We start from the raw sequence: 19231 nt of genomic DNA on the forward strand, positions 1-19231 counted from the left end.
GCTGCTCTGAAATTTAACATAATTAAAGAATGAAGTGCATGTGGGCCACACATTTACTACTGGGGTGGTGGGGGGAGGGGCAGAATGAGCGTGAACAACCTGGGGGCGTGGGGGTGGCGGAGGTACCTGGAGTGGCAAGAGGAGAAACGACAATCCAATGGAACATTGAGAGTACTGCAACCTTATTGGGGACCCCCGCTGGACTACACTTTCCTCGACGGGCATTTTGTAGGTATAGTGATGGGCGGGCTAGGTCGTGAGGCTGGTTAATTTGGGAAGTTCAGTGGCCCCTGTTGGACTGCAAGGGAAGCTGCGCACATCCTGGAACAAGCATGGGGAGGGAATTGAATATAGCGCTGTTGCACGTTACTGGTCCTTGGTGGGTGGAGGGAGCATGGCACAGTTTTCTTTGTTTGTTAGTCGTTGTTGTATGCAGCACATGTGGAATGTGGGTGGAGTGCACAGCTGGGGACTGGGACAACACCAAGCTAGATATCACTATGGCAATGGAGGTTAAGTTCCTTATTGAGATGTAAGGGAATTGGGTACAAAATGTAACAGAGTACTTGCGTTTCTTAAGCGACACCATGTCTGAGTGGCCTGCTTGCAAGAAACCTACCTGGATGATGTGGGAGCCAAAAAAAAAAATGAAGAGGCCAGATATTTCACGCCTCCTACTTTACTTATGCGAGGGGTGTACTGATATGGGTGGCTCCTAGGGCGCTGTTTGTCTTGCAGTACATGTAAGCCAACGTGAACGCCCGCTATGTCCTACTCAGGGTGATACTTGACAGACAGGATAACACGATCCTAAATATCTATGCCCGAACGTAGATGATCCAGGCTTTTATCAGTCCATACAAGACATACTGGCCCCGGACCTGGACGCTCCTCTTCTCTGGATGGGGGATTTTAATTGAGTGTTGCATCCAAACTTGGAAAGGCACCCTCCTAGACATGGAAATAAGCCGCAGATGACCAAGAGGCATTGGAAGGTAATGCAGGACTTGGGAATAAGGGACATATGGAGAGATAGGCACCCAATGCAGAAATTGTATACCTGCCCCAAACTTTAATCCCAAATAAGGATTGGAATAGGGGAAGTAAAGAGAGATCTGCAGTTAACTTGCCCCCAGATGCGGGCCCCTTTGTGGTAGTTATGACTGGGGTCCCAGAGGTGGCAGGTCATAACGATGAACCTACCTGGTCCCTACAGAATAAAGTCCAACATTGGCTAAGTCGTAACAGGCCATTACCCCCTCACTGGTCAAGCAGAATTCTAACGGTGCGCAGAGTGCCCTGGGTGGGACAAGAGAGGAAGAAAACCCAGGGTGACTGTGTTATAATTAACTTTGAGGACCCACGCACGGTAGACTACATATGCTCTTGGAGAACCCAAGGGTATAATGAAGGCATTGAAACCAAGCGTCTTTCTTTTTTCTATCCGCCTAGGAGTCATACCGGGTCGGGTTATTATGATCATGAATTTGATGGGGGTTGGAGCAGGGTAGGTCACTGGGATCAGGGAGGTAATTGGGGAGAGTGGGGAGGAAGCTTTCAGAGAAATTGAGTATTTAGGGATACATTCAGAGGGATCCCGACCTTCAACAGGTTTATTTGTCTGGAGATGGTCGATTGACTCTCACCTCTTACTGAGTCCCCTAACAGAACTCGGAAGGGACCCAGAAAGCGTAAGGAGAGCGAAAACGCGATGGTCATTAGTAACCAAAGGCTCCCACCTGTAGAGAGTGGCGTAGTTGTACAAACAGATGTAGTTCCTATCAGACAGAAGACATCAGCTATGAGGGTGGCAATTGAAAGGAGCAGTAGTTTTGGAGATAAGGAAGATAGTGTTTCAGACAACTATAGTCTTTTAAAAGATGTGGCCATACATAGGAAACCTGAAAAACCCTGTCCAAAAAGGACCACTAAATCTGAGCTTAGGATCCTCAGTTGGAATGAAGCAGGGTTGCAACAGCGATTGTCGGATCAGGATTGGCTAAAGATCCTATCCGACAAAGATGTAATAATGCTGCAAGAGACATGGGCTACTGCTGACTTCGATATAGAGGGTTTTCACTGCAATAGTAGCACTGCCACCAAGCCTGATTTTGGCCGCCGAATTGGTGGGCTACTAATTGGGATTAGGATAACTGTAGGTGGCACCATAAAGAAAATACCAACTAAAAGCCCGAATATCCAGATCATTGAGTACACAAGAAGGTTCCCTTTCTACTTGATTAATTTTTATAATAACGATTTCCATTCAATCCCAAATAAAATTTCATAGAACTTTTTAAAAATTTAACTGAGGTAGTAGAGTTATCAGATAATAGCGTGGGCAACAGGGTTATTTTAGCCAGGGATTTTAACGCAAAGTTTTCACATTTTAATTCCAAAGAGGGAAATACCCAAATGGACAGAGCAACCAAAAGGGGCAGGGAACTGGATTGCTTCATTCAGGATCATATCCTAACTAATGTAATGGATGTAAGCCCTACCCCTATAACTAATTATGTTCCGACCTTTAGAGGCAGAGATTATTCTACCATCATAGATTATATTTTTTTGTCACCAGAATTAATTGATAATATCACAAAAAGTTTTAGAAACCGCCTTTGGGGATCACAATGCACTAGTGGTGAACATTAGACTGGGACCTTCTACTGAATTCACCCGCACCCCAGGAGCAAGGGATATCACCCCCTCGACAAACAATTTGAGGCTGAAATGGAGGGGGTTGATAGTGGACGCATTGTCCATTCTTTCATAAGTAATCACCAACATTTAATTGACTCATGCACCCTCTCCGATGGGAATAATTTAAGGGTAATTAAGGACTTCTCTAGTCTGTGCACCGTCATAAAGTCACTTTTAAGCGTGCCCAATCAGAGAATAAGTAGGGATCCGAGGTGGTTCGATAGCAATTGCTCAGCCGGAAATAGGGACCTTCGTAAGGCCTTGAGTGCTAAACCTAGATGCCAAATGGAGGTTAGGGCAGCAAGACAGAAGTATAAACTAACAATAGGGGAGGGAAAGGCAGCTATCTGGACAGAGCACTCGGAGGAACTATTTCCGCTGCCGGGAGGAATGGTGCGACTTTCTGGTCCGCAGTAAAAAACATGCGGAATATGGGTAACCAATTATCCATAATTAGCTGCACCCTTTTGAGTCATCAGTGGGAAGAACATTTCTCCAAAATATATGCTACACCGCTTAATGTCAAAGACAACTATATACCTGGGCAACTGCGACCCCTACAGATTACTTTGGGTGAGGTGACCATGGCCATCAATCAGAGCCTTGGCAACAAGGCCCCCGGTCCAGATGGTTTACCAAAAGACATTATCAAATGGAAACCTGCACTTTGGAGACCAATTTTAACAAACGTTTTTAACAGCTTGCCGTTAGTACCAATGCCAGATACATGGTCCACAAGCATAATAGTGCCAATATACAAGAAGGGTGAGAGAACAGATCCCGCTAATTATAGACCTGTTTCATTGTTGGATAAAACCCTGAAAACCCTGGGATGAGTCCTATATAACAGAGTGAATGACTGGGCTGAAGAATCCGGGGTTTTAGATCGCTGTCAAATGGGCTTTAGAAGCAAAGTTGGGACTACAGAGCAGTGTCTGAATTTAAACTTAATAATCGGTAAATATAACATTGCCAGGTCATCACCAAGTTATTTAGCCTTTATGGACTTATCATCCGCATTTGACTTAGTAAACATGTCTAAATTGTGGTCCAGGGGGCGTGGCCAAGATGGCGGGGTGAGCGGACGCTTCCTCCCGTAGCTCCTCCGGCCCGGCTCAGCTCGAGCCCCGATTCCTGCGCTTCTCTCCCTCCGCGGCTGCACTGCGGGCGAGGGAACTGTGCCGGAGTTCCTGGGGCACATTTTGGTGCCACTTTGACTCCTGGGGCCCCGGGGGAAGTTCCCGAAAAGTTTATTTGGAGATCGCTCCGAGGAGTAGAGCCCGGGTCGCCCCGAGGAGAAGAGCCTGGAGGCGGAGCGTAGTGCGGCGCTGTCCGCGCGCCTTGGCTGGCCCGAGTGCTGAAAAGCGGAACGCCGGAGATCCCGAGGGAGCGGACTAGACGGACTCCGCGGAGTGAGGTGGCTTCCTGGCCGGTGCCCTGGTGGCAGGCACCATTGCTGGGCGACGGACCTTAGCCCTGCACCGGCGATCCCCCCCCTACCCGGGGTCTCGAAGGGTGACGCCTTGCGAACTCCGCGCCTGGAGGCGCTGGATGGCGGAGTTCGAGCAGTGCCCGAGCCGGGCAATCAACTGGTGATGGAGGGAGGCACCGGTTTCATACCTTCCGGACCCGTTATCATTTGAGAGTTGCCCACGGACTTGCTGGCCCGGGCTGCCTTCTTGGGTCCCACCCTCCCGCCATCTTGTCTTTGTGTGGCTGAGCCCGGTGACCCCTGCCCGCGCCCTTCTCACACAGGGGCCTCGACTCGTTCTGGCACCGACTCATCTGCTGCCCTCCCTGGGAGCACGAGGCGGGAGGCCTACACTTCGGACATTACTGCCTGCCCTACTGGCCCGGGGGCCGTCTTGCCCATGCCCGGACCGCCATTTTGTCGCCTGTGACGCACTACCCTTGTCCTCGGCGAGGGCCTCACATCTGGTGCCCGCGAGCGGCGGCGCTCGCCTACAGCAACTGACCCTGGGCTTTGCCGGGCCCCAAGATGACTGGAAGACGTGGCGCGGCACGGGGAGATCGCACCTTGCCGGAAATGCTCGGCAGGTCCCAGCAACTACGCGACAGGACGCAGCCGTCCCCGGGGGCCTCCCGGGCATCAACGGACGCAACTGCGGGCGAGCCGCCGGTCACGCGGTCCTTCATGGAGGACTTATTCAGCTCCCTCAAGGAGGAATTTCAGACTCTTAAGACCGAAGTGGCTGGAGAGGTCCGGGAGGTGCGCAGGGAAGTCGAGGGCCTGGGCGAATGGGTCGATACTGTGGAGACGGCGGCTCAACGTCGCGATGAGGAGATAACCCATCTCCAACAGGACGTCCTCCGCCTCCGGGAGCAATGTGTCGAGCTCCAGGCCCACTCGGAGGACCTCGAGAACAGGTCCAGGCGGAATAACATCCGAGTGCGGGGTGTTCCATCCGCCGATGAAGGTGCGGACCTGGTGGCTTATCTGCAGGACCTGTTCCGCGACATCTTGGAGGAAGGAGCGGATTTCCCCATCCGCATTGACAGAGCACACAGGGTGGGCCGCCAACGCCAGTCATCGGCACCCCCGCCTGATATCCTGGCATTCTTGCCGGATTTCCCCCTAAAGGAGCGCATCATGACGGAGGCCCGTAGGAAGCAGCCACTGACCTTCCGCGACAGACCTGTGGCGCTCTATCAGGACCTGTCCGCCATCACACTGCAAAAGCGCAGGTCTTTCCGCATCGCTACGGACTTTCTGCGAGAGCACGAGACAGCCTATTCCTGGGGTCACCCCTTCCGTCTTATCTTTCGATGGAATGGGGTACTGCATCAGCTGCGCTCCTTACAAGATGTCTGCGGGGTGCTGGGTCTTACTGCTACGGAGGAGGAAGGGGCTACACCCGCATGGAGGCGCCCCGAGCGGCGGGGCCGACGGAGGTCGAGAAGGCGCCCATCGTCAGCGCCAGCGAGTCGCCCAGACTCGCCCACCATCAGAGCTGAAATGGCGGAGGCCCTGAGGACTGCGGCCAGGAACTTGCCTGAATCTACTGGTGTGGCCTTAACGGCCTAACTTTTCTCCGGGGGGAGAGGCTCTTAGCTTTACCGATGCTGGTCTAGGGGCTGGGGGGGCGGGGGGGTGGTGTGTGGCTGGACGTCCACTTGACTGTTTTCTGCAGACTCGCCCATTTGGGCTAGACTGAGACTATGGGGTGTTGTTTTCTGCTTTTTGTTTTGGCCGGTTGCCATAAGTGGGTTTTGGGGGGGTTTCATTGTTGGTTTGTTGTGGGGGGGGTCCCGTCCGAAGCTGTCCGAACGCGTACGATGCCGCTTCTGGCCTTCCCTGCGCCCCTGCCCCGCGCGCCCCCTCCGCTGATCCCCCGCCTGCTGCATAGCGCGTTGTTTCCCTGGAGGCGATGCCACCCCTGAAAGTAGTGACCCTTAATGTCAAGGGTCTGAATAATCCCGTGAAGCGTAGGGCGATCCTCTCCCTGTTAGAGGGGTCGCAGGCGGATATCTGCCTCCTGCAGGAGACCCATTTACTTTCCAGAGACTGCCATAGGTTGCGCTCTGCCAAGTTCCCCACGCAACTCTTTTCCTCTGCTGCGACTAAGACCGCTGGGGTGGCCATTCTTCTAGCCAGCTCCTTTAGGGGGGAGGTGCTGTATAAACATGCTGAGCAGAAGGGGAGGCTCTTAGTGTATCGCATGCGCTTAGGAGGTGTTACCTTTACGGTTGGTTCGGTTTACAGCCCAAACGACCACCAGGATCGTTTCCTGGACTCGGTGTTGGTGGACGTTACTGCCTCGCCCGATCGCCATATCATCCTGGGGGGAGACCTGAATATGGTCTTCGACTCCACTCTAGATAGGTCTGCCCAGCGCTTTCCGCAGACAGGGGAGCTTTCTAAGGCGGTACAGGACCAGATTGCGGAGATGGACCTGCATGACCTCTGGCGCACCATGCATCCCACCGATAGGGACTACTCCTACTTTTCCCACGCACACCGCACTTATTCGCGGTTGGATTATCTTTTGGTGAGCGGCCCGCTTCGCTCGGCCGCCACGGAGGCGGACATCGGGGTCTTGTCCCTGTCCGATCATGCGCCGGTTTCCGGAGTCTTTGCGTGGCCGGCGGCCCCCCCCTCGAGAGGGATGTGGCGGCTTCGGGACACGCTTCTCCATAAGAAATCGGTGGTGAGGCGAGTGGAGGAGGTCATCCAGGACTACCTGACCCACAATAACAACTCTGACACGTCCCTGGCTACGCAGTGGGCAGCTTTGAAAACAGTCGTCAGGGGAGAGTTTATCTCCATTTCCTCGGCGGAAAACAAGGAACGCCAGCGCAAGAGGGCAGAACTGACGGCACAGGTTAGGGAGCTTGAGCAGGTCCACCGCCGGACGGGGGCTCCTCGTGTTTGGAAGCAACTGAAGGCGGCACGAAAACTCCTCTCTGCGTTGGATCTAGATCGGGCGGAGTATGCAGCGCTGCGCCTGAAACATGCCTTTTACACCGGTGGAGACAGGTGCGGTAAGCTCCTGGCCCATAGGCTCAGGGCTGCGCAGCAACGCAATGTGGTGAAGGAGCTGGTGGGAGTGGATGGGATCCCGGTTTCCGGTGACGCGGAGGTGGCAGATACCTTCCGATCCTTTTACGAGGCACTGTACGCTTCAGAACCTTCCCCACCGGGAGAGGCTGAGGCCTATCTGGAATCCGTGACCCTCCCGGCCTTGGACCCCTCCCAGGCGGACCACCTAGAGAGGGACATTCACGTGGAGGAGGTCATCTCCGCGATCGCACGGCTGAAGCATGGTAAAGCCCCGGGCCCGGATGGCTACACGGCCTTGTTCTACAAGACCTTCTGTCCCACTGTGGCTCCTCTCCTGGCTCGCTTGTTCAACTCCTTCTCCGAACCGGGTGCCATCCCACCGGACCTCCTCTCGGCGACGGTGTCGGTTATCCCCAAGCCGGGGAAGGACCGGACCTTGTGCGGCTCGTACCGGCCCATTTCGCTCCTAAATGTGGACCTCAAGCTTTACACCGGAATCTTGGCGGCCAGACTGGGTCTACACTTACCAGGTTTGGTGGAGGCGGATCAGGCCGGTTTTGTACCCGGTAGGCAGACGGTCGACAACACGAAGAGGGTGACGCACGTGCTGGAAAAGGCCTCACGCGTCCCGGGGGAGCGGATGCTGCTATCGGTCGACGCGGAGAAGGCCTTTGATAGGGTTCATTGGCCATACCTCGAGCTGGTCCTTGGGAAACTGGGGATCGGCGAGAAGTTCCGCACTATGGTCTTTAACTGCTATAGGAGACCGTCGGCGTCAGTGCGTGTCAATGGACACAGCTCCAACAGCTTCTCCATTGAGCGCGGCACGAGACAGGGTTGCCCCCTCTCGCCGCTCCTCTTCGCCCTTTATATGGAGCCGTTCGCGCAGAGGATCCGCGACAACCCGGACGCTATTGGGGTGAAGATGGGGCAATACACACACACTGTCAGCTTATACGCGGACGATGTCTTGCTGACCCTAGATGACCCCAGGCGGTCACTCCCTGCCTGCGTCCAGGAGCTGAACGCTTTTGCCCGCGTTGCGGGCTTTAAAATGAACATGGCCAAGTCGGCTGCACTGGATGTGTCGCTCTCTGCCGATACCAGGCGGGACCTTCAAAGTCTCTTCCCTTTGCAGTGGTCCTCCTCCACGGTGCCTTACCTGGGCATTTTGCTTGCTCCCACCCTGCCTGCCATGGTCGCAGCTAACTATTCCTCTCTGGGCAAAAAGATAAAGGAGGAACTCGGCCGATGGAACAAGGGCCTACTCTCGTGGCTGGGCCGTATTGCGGCGGTGAAGATGACGATACTGCCCCAGATCCTGTATCTTTTTCGCGCTCTACCTCTTCAGCCCCCGGTGGGTTGGATACGGCAGACGCAGGCAGACATCTCCCGCTTTGTGTGGCAGGGCCGTAAGCCTCGGATGAAGCGGGTCCTCTCCATGCTTGCCCCGGAGGCGGGAGGTCTCGGAGTCCCGGACCTCCGGAAGTACTTTCAGGCGGCGCAGCTCCGGTACCTGGTGGAGTGGAGCCGGTGGGAATCGGACAAACACTGGCTCTTTCAAGACCAGGCAGTTGCAGGCCGTACCCTCCAGGAGGTCCCGTTCCTAAGGCGCATTCATCGCCCGCCTAATCTCTACGCCTCCTTTATCACCCGGGTCCCGCTAAGAGTGTGGGACGCGGTGTGTGAGCTTCGGGACCTCACCACTTTTCCGTCGCCGTTCACTCCCATTGCTGGCAACCCGGACTTCACTCCGGGTCTGGAGCCGGGGGCCTTTTCCCACTGGGTGAGTGCGGGATGCAGGGCGCTTTTCCAGATCTACGGGCCGGAGGGCGTGCTCCCCTTCCAGCAGCTCCGACAGGAGTTTGGCCTGACGGAAGGGGACAGACTGCGTTACATGCAAGTCCGCCACTGGGCTCTTCAACCCCCAGTGCGTGACGTCGCTGCCCGTCCGATTACGCCCTATGAGCGATGGTTGGTGACCCGGGCCTCGGACGCCAAACTCATCACTGATTTGTATAAATTTCTCCAACCCCCGCCGTTTCACTACCATAACCCAGGGAGGGAGCGCTGGCACAGGGAACTGGGCAGGACCCTGAGCCACAAGGAATGGGACAAGATTGCGTATCGGGCGAGGCACTCTGCGTACCACACTGGGCTGACGGAAACCTTCACTAAAGTGTCCACCTATTGGTACTACACCCCGGAGCGGCTCTACGAGATGCGCAAACTAGGCGATAAGGGTTGTTGGCGCGGCTGCGGACAGGAGGGCACCCTCACGCATATTCTCTGGGAGTGCCCGGTACTGTCGGCCTACTGGAAGGAAGTCTTAGATGAGGTGGATAGGCATTTTGAGATTGAGCTTCCGCGCTTCCCCGCGTATGTCTTGCTTGGCCTCCCCAATGACTTGATGTACCCGCTGAAATCCCGCAGGGGCAGGCAGATTGCGATTGCGCTAGGCTCCGCCGTTCAGAACATACTTGTCCTTTGGCGCACCCCCACTGCCCCCTCTATCACTGGTTGGTTGCATAGGCTCTGGCAGGTACTGGGCATGGAGAAGATATCGCTAACGGTGGCTGGGAATGTTGACCAGTTTGAGGAGCTCTGGCATCCCTTTTTGGCACTGCTGTCCACGGAATTTCGCGAGCTAACGTGTCCACGGTACTTGCGCCCCCTTAGGCTGACACCGCCGGCGCCAGCGGCGGAGTGATTGTGCGGATTGGGGATCGGGGGTTGGGGGTGGGAAGTGGGGTTATATGCTTCTAATGCTGACTTTCCGACGGGGATGTTGGGGTATTGTTTCCTTTTCTTTCCTCCTTTGCTTTTCTTTCTCCTTCTTTTCTGGGGTCGAGGGGCTGGTGGAACGGTATGCTTCTCTTTTGCTGTGTCGCAGAGTGCTACTCTGGCTTGGCCTTGCCTAGGGAGTGGGGGCCTACAGAGGGGTTGTTCACAATGCCTTATTGCCTTATGTTTTTGCCTTGTTACCCTCTGGGGCATCCTGCCTCCCTCTTTTTCTTCTGACTCGCTGAAACGTTTTGCTTCTTGTACTGTATGTTTACCTGACCTCCTGCTCCCCTCCCCGTGTTTTTTTTTATGCCTTAATAAAATACTTTAAACCTAAATTGTGGTCCATCCTTCTAGATTACGGCCTAGATGAGCCCCTTGTACATTTTGTGGCCTATTTGCATACCGACACAAAAGCCCAAGTGAGGATTGGTATGGCAGGGGAGATCTCTGGGGCCATAAAGGTGGAAAGAGGAGTCAGGCAGAGGTGTGTTTTAGCACCCCTGTTGTTTATTATCTACATTAACGGGCTGAGTGACTCCCTGAAACAGGCAACTATGGATGTCCCAAAAATAAGGGGGGGCTGTTACCATCACTGCTCTATGCTGATGATGCGGTGCTCATGGGCCTTACACCAAATGCCTTACGTGCACTGGTCAAAAACTTTGTACAATACATGGAAAATCTAGATCTTAAAGTAAATTTTTAAAAATCTTTTATCATGTCTTGTGGGCCTGGGACAAAACAGCTTTATGCTATTTCCGTGGGGAAGGATAAACTACATTTTACAAAGACCTTCCCCTATTTAGGTATGGTTTTTGCTGCGAACGGCCTGTGGAGTGGACATTTGGCCCACGCCACAGGCAAGTTCTCAAAAGCCATCAACTCTATTCTTAGTCTCCCACGGCCTAAGAAAATAGGCGCTACCAAAGCCATTTAAAAAATGTTTAAACTACAGTGTGCTCCGGTAGCCACTTATGGGGCTGAGATATGGGGCATGGTTAAAGCACCCAGTATTCAAACCGAGGAAAATCGGTTTTGCAGGAAAATTCTGGGAGCCCCTATCTCAACCTCAGAGTATATCTGCCATTGTGAACTAAATCTACATTATTTATCTGATTTTATTGCAACAAGGCCTGCCTTGTTTTGGTTGGCTATTTGGGGGAATACATCCGCCTCCCTAACTCATGATATTCTAAGGGATTGTTTGACCTGCGAAAAAGGGATGAGCATCCCATGGCTCTCCGGAGTCTACAACAAACTGGCTAGTGTGGGCAAAGGTTATCTTTTTACTGATCCATCTAGGATTAAGCCCACAGACAAAAGGGAAATAACATTTGAATTGTATGCACTTTATAGCAAACAGAGACTGGAAGGGGAGCTGTGTTAATCAACTGTTCAGTCCTATGTAAATCGAGACCTGAACAATAAACAAATCCCGTTATATCTTACTCTGCCAATGACTAATTGGGAAAGGTCACTTTTGTTTCGCCTAAGAGCAGGCACTGTTAGATTTTTATTATGCTTCCCACTGGGTTATTTCTCTATGAATTCTGAAAATAAATTTTGCCCATGTGATGGAGTGAGCCGACAAAATGATCTACACTTCTTTTTTTTATGTGTACATTTTATTTGAAATATATTAAATGGTTTTTAGCCCCATATTTTAAGAAACATAGACCACTTTCCCTGGAACAGTCCTATCTAATGTTGCTCAATCTGGATAACGATGAATTGATAGTCCGCGTCAGCACTTTTCTGAGAGTTATTACCTATGTACGCAAAACTATAGAAAATCCTTGATATAGCTCCTGTATTATTGCTGCTAAGTTCTATGTAAATATGGAAATCTGTAACATGTTTAATATGTTGGTTTTAAATGTACCTTGGCCAATTATTTTATTTTTGGGATTATATGATGTATTGCTTTTATGGATGTGTTGAATCCGAATAAAGATTTTGAATCGAATCGTATACCTGCTCATAACACACACAGCAGGTTGGACAGGGTCTTGGTGTCGGGGATGGAGGCCTTCCTAACGTGGAGGTGTCCCATCTGGCTCGATTGCTGTCTGATCATGCCCTGATCAGTTGTGTGGCCTGCTGGGTCATTCCCACTCACCTACCCAGAACATGGCAAATGCCGGAAGACATTCTAGAAGACCTGGTTGGGAAGGAGACCACATCCCATGTGTTGACGGACTACATGACAATCTACTGGGAGGGTGCGACCACCAATAGGGCAACGGAATGGGAGGCACTGAAAGTGGTGGTACGGGAGGCCTGTATGAGACTGACATGCGGCGTTCGCAGGCAGCTGCAATGAGTCCTCAGGGCAGAGGAGATGGCATTAGCGGGAGCACGTGCTGAAGATCTGACCAAACCAGCTCCTGCTCTGGAGTGGGTTGTACGTACACGCATCAGTGACATATGGGAAAGACTAGATTAAATATACGCTCCGTCAGTATCAGCAGAAGCTGCATAGAGAGGGGGACAGGACCGTACGCCTTCTAGCTTGGATTCTCCAGAGGGAGCAGGCCCCTACCTTGACCACTGCAAATTGACAGGCCACAATCCTGGAGGTGTTCCAACGACACCGACAGACAGTCTATGCAGCTGACCCGGCGGTCAGGGAGAACCGATACATACCATTCCTGCAAACAATGACCCTGATGCACCTCCCCTCATTTTTCCTCTAAAGAGCTAGACGCAAAGTAGTTCCTTGAGGAAGTACAGGAGGCCCTACTGATGCTCCCGGGAGCTAAGGCCCCTGGAGATGGGTTGCCACCTGATTTCTATCGAGCGTACACTGCCACTGGCATTACTGTGGTTTTTTTGGGCGACCTTCGAACGTGGAATCTTACCCCCACCATGAGACTGGGAGTGATCTGTATGATCTTGAAACCGGTAGGGGACTGGTTCGGGATCAACTCGGGCGCGATGACCTACGGAAATTGATCAGGAAATATTTCCAGCTTAACATAACCAGGGGACTCCCCTTCCTCAAACACTTGGGATGCCTTTAAGGTTGTGCTAAAGGGGTATTGCATAGCTTTAAATTCCTCCCTGAATAAACGAAGAGCTGCAGAAAAAACATTGGAGGCCGAGCTTGTGGGGGCATAAAAGTCTCAGAAGGAAACCCCTCCAAAGAAAGGTCACTGCCCTAAAGGGGGGGAACTAAACTCCATCTATACCAACTGGGCTTGAGCTCACTCTTCTAAAGCTTGAGCAGACGATGTATGATCAGGGGAAAAAGGTGAGCTCCCACTTGGAGGATGGGCGGAGCTAGCCACGTCTGCTAATGGCCGCTCTGTAAGCGAGCTTGCGCGGTCGCTTCACAATTCTGCAACTATCCTACAACAGCAGTCTGTCTCGGGTGATGAGACGAACGGATAATGATGCTGGAAGACTGCAGCGATAAACCTTACCAGCAAAGGCGGACGTCGTCGCTCCTGTAACCCCCGACAACTGCTCGCGACTTGCGGCCGCCGTGAGGCCTGGGAGAAGCTATGCACGAGACCCTGTGGCCCACGGTGGCGTAGCTATGGAGATCGCAGGCCCTAGATCAAATCGTTGTCTGCAGCCGTGCAGTGGAGGTGAAGTGCTGCTGTGCGATCCCCGTGACCCTCCTGCACTGTGCCCCCGTGGAGCGGATGGCCTAATTTCGACGTAGAGACCACTGAGGAGATCGACGGGATGGAGGTGCCCGCCCTCTCATGAGTGGTATTGGGTCCTGAGAGGTTGCAGCCATGCGGCGTGTATGCGGACTGGGGACTCAGTAGAACCAGCGATCGGCACGATGCGGCAGCGAGTGTCGGACTGCCCCAAGTAACAGACGCGCCGACGTCCCATGCCGCAGTGAGAGCTCGCACACACCTGAGAATCCTTTGAGCGCTGGAGGGTGATAGCAGTCAGTTTTAATCAGTGACTCCCCCATGACTGCGGTTGCACACAGGGGAGAAGACAGCCGTGACAGGGACTGGGCTGCGAGATTGAAACCCTCCCCAAAACCTAGCTTTAGCAGCGGCAACAACTGAGATGCACACATCGGGGGAGGCTCTGCACGGGGCTACAGAGGTATTCCCACTTGACTCTGCATCGAGCTACAGAGAAATCCCCACCTGGCATCTGAAACTGTACATTACTGAGGCCCACAATCACTGCTCGAGAGGGTGGAATTGTCTGAGAGTGTTGTCCGGGGACCATCATGCGTCTCCGGACGCGGGCATACCACTGCTCTGAATTCTTGGTGGCCTTCACTCATTGAACACGGTTAGCGCCAAGTTTAATCTAGGGCGCCCGAGCACCACAGAGCCTGGCCCACTACACACATGCTGACTGGGGGCCTATTGTTCTTCACAGCTGCAGAGGATACGTTGCAGGAGCGGCGTTGTGGAGTTCGTTGCGTCTAGTACTACCCTCGCCACCCACACAGTGATAGTATCTTGGTCCCACGAGATGCAGCACCCCGGCACGGCCTCAGACAGGCCACACAATGGGGAAACTGGATAAATCTCAGCCCAAAATACATTTTGATCAAGCCAAGAAAACAACAGATTCAGGCACAGCGGAACAATCCTCCACTCAAGCGCCTATGGGGGACGCGAACCCTGCTGCGTCGGTGGATTTTCAGTCAATGTTCACGACGATCCAAGCCACGCTGACTAACATAGATGGGAAGATCGATACCTTGACCTATAGAGTGGATCATATGTCGGAACGGCTCGATCCCACAATGAGAGGATAGATATGTTGGAAAGACGGATACCGGATTCAGAAGACGCACAATGCCACATGGACACAAAACGAGAAACGGTCAAGAAAGCATTGGCTGCTATCATGGCTAAATCAAAAGATTTAGAGGCGAGATCCCGCAATAACAACTTGTGCGTCATGGGTGTAGGGGAAACGACAAACATGTAAAACATGGAGCGCTACATCAAAAATTTACTAGTGACCTTTTTTGGCAAAGACACATTCTCGGATGTCTTCATCGTTGAAAGAGCACACAGATTACTTGCCCCACCGCCTCCGCCGGGGGCCAGACCGCGTCCGATCATTGTAAAACTTTTTAACTATAGAGATCGGTTTGCGGCGCTTCGAAAAGCCAGGGAGCTGGGAACCTTAACACATGACGGGATGAATATTTCCATATACCCAGATTTCACGCAATAAGTGCAGGAGGCGCGGAAAAAGTTTGTAGCAGTCAAGAAATCACTGAGGGACCAGAATATTCCATAAGCGATGCTCTACCCAGCACGGCTTCGGATCACCGAAGGGGGAGAAAAACAAAAACTACAATGACCCTAAGGAGGTCCTTAAATTTTTGCAGCTGAAGGGCGCGCCAGTACCACTTAGAAAATCATCGAAGGGCGTGCAGGAGGAGCAAGGACACACTTCAGACGTTGAATGATTGACGGACCCCCTCGACCCTTGTACAGTACTGGGTCATTGCAGCGTGTCTGCAGCCGAGGACGAGCTGCATGGACACAGATAAGTAAACATCATGAACACACGTCATGATGTATGGTTCCTGGAATTTTACTTTGGGGGCATGCACATGATGTAGAGCTTTTCTTGGTGCTGTGGTCTGCATTTTTCATGATAAGTGGTTTCTTCACTGAGGTCAGAGGTCTGCAAGGTGGAACTTAGATGATTAAGCAACCCCGCAACCCCCCCCCGTGTGACTAGGTCACTGGGGTTTCCGGCGGGCGGCTCCCGCCTCCATGTGTGCACCACATTATCATCTTGTTTGTAATGGGGTTTGTTTGAAGGGAGGTTCTAGAGTTTGTTTGTGGGATGGCTATAGCAATTTGGTGCGGCTGAAGTGGGTGGGGGAGGGGGGATGGCAAGTTTCAAAATCTGGGTTTGTTAATTTTATTTATTTATTTATTTATTATAAAGTTTTGTATAGCGCGAACAAGACCCAAGGGTATCAGAGCGCTTCACATAAAGGGCAAGTTACACGTTAACGGTGTATGCACAATAATAACAACATACTGGTATGAGGTAGAAAGTTATAAGGTTTGGGTGCATATAGATCTATATCCATTCCAAATGTGCAATATGTGATAAGAGGTAGGTTAAGGCTAAAACTTATATCGTATTCTATTACGCTAACATATAAAGGTAAGAATTATCTGGATTTACCCAGTGTGATAAAATATAAAGTGATGTGGATATATACGATTGTCTTTACTTGAGGTAGCATTTTGTTTACAGTTTAGTCTCGGTGGAGTCACCAGTCTCATATCGTCTCAACAAAGTTCAGTAATCGGACTGCACTTCATTGTAATCGAACGAATCTATGTGGCGAATTTCTTCATCATGAAGCTCTTCACTTCCCGTTTAAAAGTTGAGGTATTTTGGATCATCCTAATTCGTGGGGGGAGTGAGTTCCAAATTCTGGGGGCAGCTCCCGAGAACGCTCTGTCATAGGTTTTCTTCTTTCGGAAGAAGGCTGGCCTCAATAGCAGCTCCTTAGCACTCCTAGCTGGTCTGTTACCTCCTGACAGCTCAATTTTCTTGGCTAGGTATCTCGGCGTGTTGTAGTGGAGCGCTTTATGGGTGATACATGCTATCTTTAGTTGGATTCTGGCTTCAAAGGGTAGCCAGTTTAATGCTTTCAAGTGTGGGGATATATGGTCGAATTTTCTTGATCCCGTGATGAGTCTTGCCGCTGCGTTCAGGCAAGCTTTTAGTGGTGCTGTCGACGTGCTTGGTAATCCGGCTAAGGTGGTGCAGCCATATTCAATCCGAGAGATGACTAGGGATTGGATAGCCAGTTTAAGATCGGCGTCTGAGATGAATGGTTTCAGTTTTCTTAGATAATTCAAATGGAAGCGGGCACTTTTAGCCATTGAGTTAATATGGGTTTTCATGTCAAGATTTTCGTCTAGAGTTATTCCTAGCGATTTAGCTGATTTGACTAGGGTGGGGGTGCAGTTTAGCGCCGTCACCAGCTTGTTCCATTCCTTTATTTCTGCTTGGCTCCTTGTTGGTGAGATTAATAGGAACTCTGTTTTATTAGCATTGAGTTTCAGATGATTGGCCTTTAACCATTGCAATGCCATATTTAAGGTCTCGTTCATTAGCTCAATGTCTTCAAGGGAGGCGATCTTCATGTATATCTGCGTGTCGTCCGCATACATGTGATAGGATATCTTTGAGTTTGGGAGAATTTCTGTGAGGGGTTCGACATATAGGTTGAACAGGTCAGGTGATAGTGACGATCCTTGTGGAACTCCAATTGAGTTAGGGCATATAGGTGAGATTGATTGGTTGACCAGGAATCGTTGTGTTCTGTTTTGTAAGAAAGACTCGAACCATTTCAGAACATTTCCCTCCAGTCCCATCCTGTTCCGCAGCCCGGTCAGTAAAGCTTCATGATTTACTGTGTCAAATGCCGAGGACAGGTCTAGGAGAATTAGTAGGCAAGCTTGGTTTTGGTCGAGGGCCTGTAGCGCATCATCAGCAATATGGAGGATCGCAGTTTCCGTACTATGCCCTGATCGGAATCCGGATTGGCATTCATCTAGTAGGGAGAACTTGTTGATGTGTTTGCTCAGTTGGCACTGCACACATTTCTCAATTACTTTGGCCAGTAAAGGAATGTTGGTAACTGGACGGAAGTTGTTCGGATCTGTTGCATCCGCTGTAGGTTTTTTGATTATGGGAACAACTTGTCCTGTTTTTAGGCAGTCAGAGAGGTTCCCTTGTGATAATGATGCATTTATTATTTTGGTCCAAATTGGGACCACAATATAGTTGATTTCTTTTACGCACTTCGCAGGTAGAGGGTCATGATAGTGGTTATTAGGCTTGATTTCCGAGAGCGTTTTGGCGACCTTCTCCTGGTCAAATAGTTTGAATGTATCCCAATATGCTTTGTTTTTTGATTCGCTATGCTCTATAGCCCTGTCGTGCTTGTTCGAAGTCAATGGTTGGATTGGCAAGGTAGTCGCTGCGCTTGTGAGCTCCAATTCCAGTGCTTTGACCTTCTCCGTGAAAAATGTCGAGAAATCCTCGCAGCTTAGAGGAGTTTTTGAGTTCTCATGGGCGGTTTTGGATAACTTATTTGATTGTTGCTTTAGGATCTCGAAGAGTTTCCGTGGTCTGTTTTTGGCATTGTCCAGTTCGGATCTTATATATTCCCTTTTGGAGTTGATGACCTTTTTGTTATATAGGTTTCTGATTTTTCGGAGTGCTGTCAGCTCCGGGGATGACGGGTGTTGTCTCCATTTTCTTTCGGGCACTCAATTTGCGCCTCTCTTCATTGAGTGATCCATTGAACCATGGATTTTTTTCCTTTTCGGTGACTCTTTTCAATTTTAGTGGCATGGCGTCATTGACGATGTTCCCGACTGTGGTTATGTAGTGTTCTGTCATCTCATTTACTTTCTGCAGATTGCTAGGTACCTTCAGGTCTCTCTCACACCTTTCTACGAGTTGCTCCATATTAGCCTCTTTTGTAGCTCGACTCCATTTTCTGAGTGTGAAGGGTTGAACGGTGTTACCCTTTTTCACTACCGGTATCAAGAAAGATATGGCATGGTGATCTGACCAATCACACGGGTCTATGGAGAGGATTGATGTGTCTTTGGCTCCTGAAATAATCCAGTCAAGCGTTGCTCCTTTCGAGTGAGTAGGTTGTGTGCATGCTTGATTGAGGTTTAGCTCGACGAGGAAATCCTTAAGCGCGTTGACTATTTTGTCATTGGAGTCCTCCCAATGTAGGTTGAAGTCGCCTAGGTATATATTATTGGAATCGATGTTGGAGTTGGCCGTAATGATCTCCATTAACTGTTCCGTGAACTTTGTGTTCTCTCCCGGTGGGTGATAGAACGCATGCAAGTTGCATCTTTGATTGGTTGCAGATCTTACATTGAGACCTAAGTATTCACAGGATTCGAGTGGGTCAGATTGTATTAGGTTGACCTCTATATCCGATCTATGGAGGCAGGCTATCCCTCCTCCGGTCTTTTTCAGCCTATCTCGTCTCATAATGTTATATTGGGGAGGTACCAATAGATCCAGGGTTGGCGATGATGATTCTGGGAGCCATGTTTCTGTGAGGATCGCCAGATCAATTCCATTGTTGATGATGAGGTCTGCTATATCGGACGCATGTTTGGTTGCCGAGCTACAGTTGAGTAGGAGGCAGTTCATTGCAGTCCCAGAGCTGCTAAGGTTCGTCCTTTCTGTTTCGGTTATTAGCTGGATTTG

The sequence above is a fragment of the Lissotriton vulgaris genome, chromosome 1_1, assembly GCF_964263255.1.
Source record: "Lissotriton vulgaris chromosome 1_1, aLisVul1.2, whole genome shotgun sequence".
NCBI classification, from domain to species: domain Eukaryota; kingdom Metazoa; phylum Chordata; class Amphibia; order Caudata; family Salamandridae; genus Lissotriton; species Lissotriton vulgaris.